Below are 8,967 nucleotides of genomic sequence, written 5' to 3'. Positions count from 1 at the left end.
AACCCAGGCCTCTAAACACGCCTAACCAGGCCTGCCTCTACAACCACCCATAAGCCATTAGCTGAGGCTGCATAAAGTCTAGAAGGTTCATCCCTAAGACCTCAGCTTCTCTCCAGGACCTGTGTAATGAACGACCGCCTGAAGAATGTTTCTGTATTTCCTGCAGAGGTCTTTGGAGAGAGCGTGTATGATGTGCCTCTATGTCCTTAATATTGAGAGCCTCGTGAGAAATTTGTGCTCAAACTGAGTGCCGAGGAAAAGTTTGCCTCTCCCGACAAATGGCTCTACTTCCTTTCATCCAATAACTCATCATATCTCCCTTTTCGCTTTAGCTCAATTTAATGTGCAATTGCAGTAACTATCTTCTGCTAGGTTTCCGCTTTAATCATTTCCTCCCTTCATCCATGTGACTTTGGATATTTCATCTCTAACCTCACTGTCCTGGGGCCTATATTTTTGATTGTCAGTCATCGCAAATTTGTTTGGAAGTTGGTAGGAACACCCGTCATAAATAAATAAACAATCATCTTGACCCATAGGTCCCCTCTTTAAGGTCATATCTGACTTAGTAATTAATAATTCCCTTCATTAACTCCAAGTGCCTTCCTGGTATTTCCAGACAACTGCACTTGGAGCTATTATAAGATGCACTTGGATACATTAGACCTGAATGAGAAGAGTTGGATTTTTTAGGAATAAATTATAATATATCAGTGCCGCTTAGTCATTTTCCTGTATAACCACAGTCCTTGTGTTCTCTCAGAACAAATATACTTCTCACGGGGCACCTGGGTGGCTCAGTGGGTGGTCTGCCTTCAGCTCAGGTCATGATCTCAGGGTCCCAAGATAGAGCCTCACATCCGGCTTCTCCCTCTCTCCTCATGCTCTCTCTCTTTCTCAAATAAATAAATAAAGTCTTTTTAAAAAATACACTTCTTACTGTTGTGACAGTAGGTTGTTTCCCTGCAAGGATGGTAGCCAAGCCACTTCCATGCCAGCCCACTTGGTGACTGATAAAATAAAATGCAGAGGGGCTTCTAGGCAGTGCCCTGGGACCTGTGGGAGGGGACACTATTTTTTCTGACCCAGTTCTGTCACTGAACATTTCCTTCCCCCTAAAGCCCCACTGCCACAGATCCCCCTAAAGCCCCGCAATGTCACACATTTCCCTTGCGCAGAGAACCCAGACTTCTCTGGTGTGTGTCTCTCACTTTGGTGTTTGTCACCTTGATGATCTCTCGATCTTGTAAACGCTCTTCCTCCTCTCAGGGCCCACTCTTTGCATGGTAGATTAGAGTAGAGACCACAATTGTTCACGCGTTCCCTGCAAATACGCACTTCCTCTGGCCTCAGCATGGGCACATGCAGGTCCCCACTCCCTGACTTCACGCTGGTCCCTGGCGGTTGCCTCGGCCAATAGCAGAGGGACCAAAGTCACAATGTACAGTTGCCAGCCAAGGTCTCCAGAGGCCTGGCAGGCTTCCTCTTGTACCCTGTGAGCTTTGAGGACACTGATGCCCCTTCAGGCTGGGCTCCATAGGACACAGAGCTTTCCTGGATAACTTGTACATCTGTGAGCAAACCAAATGCCTATTGTCTTACGGCACAGAGATGCTATCTTTGTTTGTTATACAGCAAAATTGACTGGTACACCCTGTGACAGATACTTCTGGGAAGATCTGGTTCTTTTCTCTGCCCTTATCCTTTGGCCTGGATTCTGCAGACCATTTGGTGCATTCCCAGGTCCCTGGAAATCCAATTTCACTTCCCTGTATGGTCCCAGCCTGTCCCAAATAGCCCAGCTGAGGTCAGAGTCCTGAGCCTCCTGTTTGTCCCGTGGCTAGAATCTCTAATTAGGTCACTGTGGAATGTATGCATCTGTCCCTGGAATTTGGGTCCTTGGCACTAAGCATAGTGCCCTGTTCCCAGGGTGCAGTAACAACACACTGGGCCTGTGCTTAGTGCCTCCACATGTCAGTTCCAATGCTCCGTAGATTTACGAGGTAAGTATTATCCTCATATTCGCTGTACACGAGACAGAGGCCCTCAAAGGAAAGTAACTCGCTCAGATCTCCTGGCTGCAGGAAAGGGGAACTCAAACCTGCCTATGTGCTAGTCCAGAGTCACCCTTTTAGCTGCCTAAATTGTGTGAATTGGGGATGCCTGGGTGGCTTGGTCGGTTAAGCAGCTGCTTTCAGCTCTTGTCATGATCTCAGGGTCCTGAGATCGAGTCCCGCATCAAACTCCCCGCTCAGAGGGAAGATGGCTTCTCCCTCTCCTCCCTGCTCACGCTCTTTCTCGCAATCTCTATCTTTCTCTCTCAAATAAATAATTTTTTTTTTTAATTTTAATTGTGTGAGTGTCAACCAGGTTGGCAGACAAAGCAGTCTCAGTCATGCTGGGCTCACCTCATCTCTGTGCTTGGGGCAGAAGGCTGAATGAGGGGCCATGTGCTGGGCTGGGTAGCTGCCACTTCACCATTGCTCCCTCCCCACACTCCTAATACTCCTGCAAGTGGCGTCCTAGATGGGGATCGTGACAGGAGCCTGTGTAGGTCCCATGTAAGACCCCCTTGCTAATGTCCTGCTGAGCAGGAGTGAGGCCTTGTGGGGGAGGAGGCCAGAGAATTCAGAAGCAAGGGAATGATGGATCCTCAAGAAGGCTTTCCAGAACTTCAATGGGGAGCTCCAGGTGGCTTGTGCAAAGGATCACTTGCTTCTCCAGGTGGATGCCTAAGGGCCCACAACTGTCCCAAACCATACAGTCACAGCAAGGCAGAGCTGGATAGGACCCTGGAGAACTTTGGTTCCAAAGGGGGAAACTGTGGCCTGTTTCTTTACTCTGCAGGATCCCACTCCACACTTCCCAGCAGCAGCAGCAGCAAGAAGTATAGGGCCAGAGCAGCATGACGGTCCTCTTAGCAAAGCTTATTATAAGCCTATGTCTTTAACTTAGCTCAAGATCGTATCCCTTAATCCTAATTCTGCATCTGGAGCATTACTCCTCGTGTGCGAACTCATTCAGCCGAGGCTTGAATGCACCAGACTCTCCCAAGGCAGACACTCTCTGGGCCCCACAGGAATGGAAGGTGCCCCTTTTCCTCTAGACACCTCCAGATCTTTTGTTTAGGTGCATAGATTAATATCATGAAAACCTGTCCCTTCCCTACTCCACAGCCCCCAGGGGTGGTAGAATTTGCTCCCCCCAGAAGTCTCTAGGGATGGGAATATGTTTCCGAGCAGACGTGTGCCAGTGGCATCCTGGAGAGAAGGGGTCCCCCTACTTCCACTTATTTTCCACCTCCTAGCACGTCTGCTTCCCACCCTGCAATGAGTGTCTCACCTGAGAGATGAGGTTTACTTCCCAAGAGACGAATTCCTTGGAGTGGTGACCCAAGGTGGGTTCTGTTTGTGTCTGAGAAGGTTTTATCTATCCTGTATCGATTCTCCAGGAGCAAAGAACAGAGAGGGTCACTCCCTCCCCATCTTTACCCCCATGCCTGGCCCACAGTGCTCTTACAGACCCGGATTCCTCACAGAGAGGGAGGCTGAGATCCACTCAGAAATGTCCCCAGAGGACAGCGGGGAATGCATGTCCCCACTGCCCTTCGACAGGTCTGCCAGAGGTGACAGCCTGGAGGTCCCCTGGCTTTCGCAGCCGCCGGGCGCCTCCCTCACCCCTCCCTTGACAGGTGTAAATTGGCTCACAAATCCTGCCATTCCTTTCGCCCGCGCTCCACTGCGTTTCCTCGGCGATTTTCTGGTTTATTGCCCGTTGCCTGGTTGCTAAGACTCCTTGTAAATTGCATTGCCCTCTGCTTTGCTCTGCCATTTGTCCAGGCTCAACATGGAAGCTGTTGTCCCGGCATTTGCCACGTGCCGGCTGTGAATCGCTCCAGAGTCAGAGCACTGCTGCAGGCGGGCCGCCGCCGGAATGGCAAGGAGGCTGCATGGTGAGACGGACCCCCAAGGGCACAGAGCTAATTTATGCCACTAGGCAGAACTCATCTTTCTCGCCTGTCTCATTCCAGAGGAGGAATCAATATATTGAGGTGGTGGGCTCGCTCAGCGCTCTCTCAAATGTTCCTTGATGCCATCACCCTCTAGGGACTGCAGGTGACTGAAAGACAGACAGATGGCCCTCCACTAGCCCTACAGAGACAGACAGACAAGATGTGACCAAGAAGAGGCAGAAAATGCAGGCTCCAGTCAGATGATCAAATCAGGTTCAAATGCAAGCTCTCTCACAGTCAGATGATCAAATCAGGTTCAAATGCAAGCTCTCTCACTTCCTGGCTGTGTGACCTTGAATAAGTTACCTCAGCTCTCTGTGCTTGCATGGCTCCTCTATAAAACAGAAGTACCAAGAGCACTTACTGCGTTGGATTGGTGTGAGGTTTAAATGAGATGATATTTAGAACTCCTATTCCCTGGCATATATACTAAGTGCTCAGTAAATGTTAACGATTACTGCTATTATCATCAACAACATTGTTGTCCCAAAGCAGCAAGCTGGAAGCCAGTGAACACTGCACCCTACCCATCCATTTGCACTGCCGACTGGTCCCACACTGCAGCACCGTTATTCCAACAACTCCTTTGGCTCCGTGTGTCTCATTCGTTCCCTCCCTTGTGTGCCTTCCTCTCCAGCTCCTCCCCAACTGACACAGTGGCTTCACATTTTCTTACACCCTTTAATCAGGAGAGGCGAGGCACGTCAAAATGAAAAGAGGGGTTTGGGCTTTTGCTCCCACCGCTTCAGAGCAGAATGGTAAATGATGCATCACATTTCTATAGATGCTATATAGTTATATAAATTATAGGCAATGTTTTTATAACATGTACATATGAACCTTTATATAGATAACTTCTCTATGTGGGTTCCTCTAAGAAGGTGAATGTGCATTCTCTTGGCACAGACCATTTCTCAAACGTTCTCAGCAGCCACCAGAGTCCAACGTGCTGATGGAGGCCTTCCACGTTAGCCTGCCTCTCGGAGAATGTTGCAGATCCCCCGGGGCTTAGAGGTCACTCTAAGGAACTCAGAGGTGGAAGGAAGCTCAGGAGTTACTGAACCCAAACTCTAGCCATGTCTACGAGCTCCGTTTCCAGCCACCACTAGTCAATGGATACTGGTCTCCATGGAGAGAGATTTTTCAGTGATGGGCAGCTCAAGATATTAGAAAGGGACTTCTTAAAAGTGGAACTGAAATTTCTCCTTTTACAATTCCTTGCCAGGCACCCTCTTGGACAACACTGAAGAAAACCGGACCTTTTCCAACATAACAGGCTTTTCAAATATTTGACTCTCCACCCCCACCCCATCCTTCCTTCATCCTCTCTTCTTCAGGCTAAAAAAAGCCCAAATTCCTTCAAGTATTCCAGGACCAGTTTCTGGACCCTTCTCCATCTCAGTCACTCCCCTGACCATACCCTGGGACTGTGACAACCAGCATTAATGCATTCTTTACAATGCAGAGCCTGGAACAGATCCGTCTAGATGTGGCCCGACCGGCCCAGGGGCTCTCACGACCTTCACTGTGATCCCACGTGAAATTCAGATGTGTTCTCTGATCTAAAATCTGAAGGGCTCTTCGGGTGTAGCTTGGACAGCTGAAACCTCCTCAGGTCTTGTTCTCTAGAACTGGTACTCAGGCGCGACTCCTCTTTCCTGCATTTGCCGCACTGATTCCTTCACCTAAAAGTGGAACTTTATACATTGTTCCTTGTGGTCCTGGGCTCTGCATCTCTGTTTCCTCAACCAAGCAGGGGTGGGTGCATCCAGGGAGCCGCCTTAACAGAGAAGCAGGCATCTTTACCCTGACCCTCTATGTCTCCTTCCCCAGCCTCCGCCACGGTGCTGTGTATGCAGTAGTCGCTCAGTATGCAGTAGGCACTCACTACCAGCTAATTCTGTAGCTAACCTGCTGTGTCGCCCCCAAATCCTAAGCTCCACCAGGTGATAGATATGAAAGCCCTCTGACTATTGCCAGGTGCTGTAAAGATAGCACTTATTATTAATGTCGTAATGGCGACCGGATGCCGATGGAAAGCAGGAGCCCTTGGTGGTTTTCTCTACCCCCCACGGTGGCTGGAAGGACGCCTTTCACACAGCAGGTGCTCCGTGACGGTAATCGGTTGAACTGAACCGCAGCAACTTGCTCTGCAGCTCAGACACAGACTTAGACGAAGAAAGTCCAACATGGGGTGGAACGTTCTGGCCAGGTTGTGACAGGAGATGAGGGCACAGCACTAAGCAGGGAAGTAAGAAGAGAAGTGAGGACAATTCTGAACCCAACGGGGCTCATCTCCCAGGTGTCTGCCCCCAAGCAGCTCTCCACACAACTGGCCAGGTCGTGGCTAAATGGCTTCGACGTGACAAGCATTTACGATTGCTCATGAGGCTATGGGTCTGCGGGGCAGGTCCCAGCCAGGCTTGGCTGGCCTCAACTGAGCTCCATTTTGCATCTGCAGTCAGCTGGCAGGTCAGCTGGGGTCCCCTCACACGGGGCAGGCTGGGGTGATGGGGTGCTGGGCTGTGAGTCTCCTATCACCCAGCAAGCTAGCTCCTGCTTATTCACTCGGCCACTTAGCTGGGTTCAAAAGACAAAGCGGAGGCGCCCAAGACGTCTTGAGGTCTTGACATGGACTAGCCACTGTTGCTTCTACTGTATTCCACGGGCCAGAGAAAGTCACAAAGCCAGCCCCTATTTAAGGGGTGAGCGTAGGGGGACCTCTACCACTTCATGGGAGGAGTTAGAATTACCTTGGAAAAGGTACACTTATAGAGAGATATGAAGAATTGAGGACATTTTAATCAATTTTCCCCTTTCTTGCTTCCGTCCTTCAATCCATCCTTGCATCTATCCATCCATCTGTCCATCCATCCACCCATCAATCCATCCATCCTTCAATACACCCCTCCTTCCGCCATCCACCCCTGCTTCCATCCCTCCATCTATCCTTTCACACTGCTTGGGTACCAACCATAGGACAGAACCACGCCATGTGCTGGAGGCATGGATGGAGAACGTGCATGGTGGCGACATGAGCCCCAGACTCCAGAAGCAGGTTCCAGTCTGAAGAAAGCCACCATGGAAGCAGATCCAAAGGGAGGTGCTGCTGATAGCCACAGTTGCTTGCAGGAACAGAGTCGTCTCTGTCTTGCTGTGGCCACAGGAAGACGGTCCCCGTGCAGATGCTCCGTCCACAGTCAATGGCCCCCGTGACCAGGCTGCACCCCGACGCCCGCCTGCGTTCCCACCACTGCTGCCAGCATCATGAACAATTTATGAATTCAGTCAGTCACTGTGCACGTTGCCACGTCGCATGTCAGTCTCGCCCTGGCAAGGACATAAACAACCTGATGGGCCCCTTGAGGACTCAAGGAGCCTGGCAACGAAGTTGGCTGTAGAGCTCCGGCGGGGTGACTTGGGACAAGGCGAGGATCGCCAGGCCGGGCGCAGCCTAGGATAGAAAGCCCTGTGTGGAGCTCTTGGCAGGGCACTGTTATAGCTCAGTTTTATGAGCTCTTAAATCTCAACATTTACTAAAATGAGGGAGCCCGGCAGGAAGATTAAGCACTGTTGGTCCCTTTAAATCATCAGCACCAGCCATCCTGGGGGCTAGATTTGTTTTAGACCCTGGCATGATCTCTGTGTCAAAGACCCAGGGAAATGAGTGGTAGTTAATAGCTTGGTTCTTTGCCAAGTTCTGCCACGTACTAGCTGTATGACCTTGAGTAGGTGACAGAACATCTCTGTGCCTCAGTTTCCTCTTCTGTAGGCGGGGCTGTAAGCACCTGAAAGAGAATGCCTAGGAAGTTCAAGGGTAGTGTTATAGGATACGGTGACTCTGGGTGCTCTTGGTAGCTCCCAGCCCCAGGAAGAACCCCTCTCCTCCCTCTTCACTCCACCATGACCTGGAACACCAGAGGCCCACGATTCATGTTGCTGTAGAAGCCATCAACTCTTAATCACCCAGAGTCAGAAAGATATGCTCTGACCCAGCCTTAAATGGCTCAGACCCTGGACTACTCTGAAATCACTCAGAGTTGCCCTGGGGCCCAGGGTAGAGCAGAGGCATGCTGCTTTACACTGTGAATCTGCTGAGTGACTCCAGAAAAGTCATCTAACCTCTCTGAGTCTCGTAATGCTCCCAGGGACTTTGGAAGAATACACACGGCATCAGGATGAAAGTCCTTCAGAAGTTGTAAATCTCTGCATAATTCACTCATTTGTTCAACAAACATTCACTGAACGCCGCGAGCCAAGCCCTCTGCCAAGCGCTGGAGATGGACAGAAGAGTGAGCCTCCATCCTCACCAACCACTCTCGGCTGTGCGGACAAGCAGGCAGTCAGGAAGCTCCTATCCTCAGGACAGGGTCTGGGGGAGGCCAGGGAGAGTGGCAGGTGTGCCCCGTGTCAGGGAGGCTTCCTGGAGGAGGCAAGAACTGTTAAAACGTGACAACCAGAAGGGCTTAGGCAGACCAAAGGCTGAGAGAGAGCAGGAGAGGAAGGACAAGGAGGATGAGATGACCGACTGGGGCCTCGGGCTCATATCCGCAGCAGGAGATCAGGAGCGGGAAGAGAAGGCAGGCTCATGCAGGAGCCCGTAGGCCACCCCGAGGGAGCTGGAGCTAACCTGAGATCACAGGGTGGCGGTCAGCCGCAGCAGCTTGGACTCAGAGGAGCTAACTTGTGCCCACACGTGTCCTGAGCACTGACTGCCTGCCGAGCGCCACACACAGGTCTTCCCAGAGAAGTCACCGTAAAGGAAGGCAGTCAGCACCTGCATGTCACAGGGGAAGCAACCTCATTCCCCACGTGAGGCCCCTGGGAGAATCAGAAGCCAAGTTAGCTCCGGTCCCCAGGCAGCGATGCCTTACCCCCTCTCTGGGGCCCTGGTGAAGTGCAGCCTCCCCCACTCTCCGCAGGACCTTCAGAAGGAGGCTGTCCTCAGACCCCAC

This window comes from Mustela nivalis (assembly GCF_964662115.1).
Source record: "Mustela nivalis genome assembly, chromosome: 2".
NCBI classification, from domain to species: Eukaryota; Metazoa; Chordata; class Mammalia; order Carnivora; family Mustelidae; genus Mustela; species Mustela nivalis.
Note: the sequence above shows the minus strand (reverse complement) of the source record.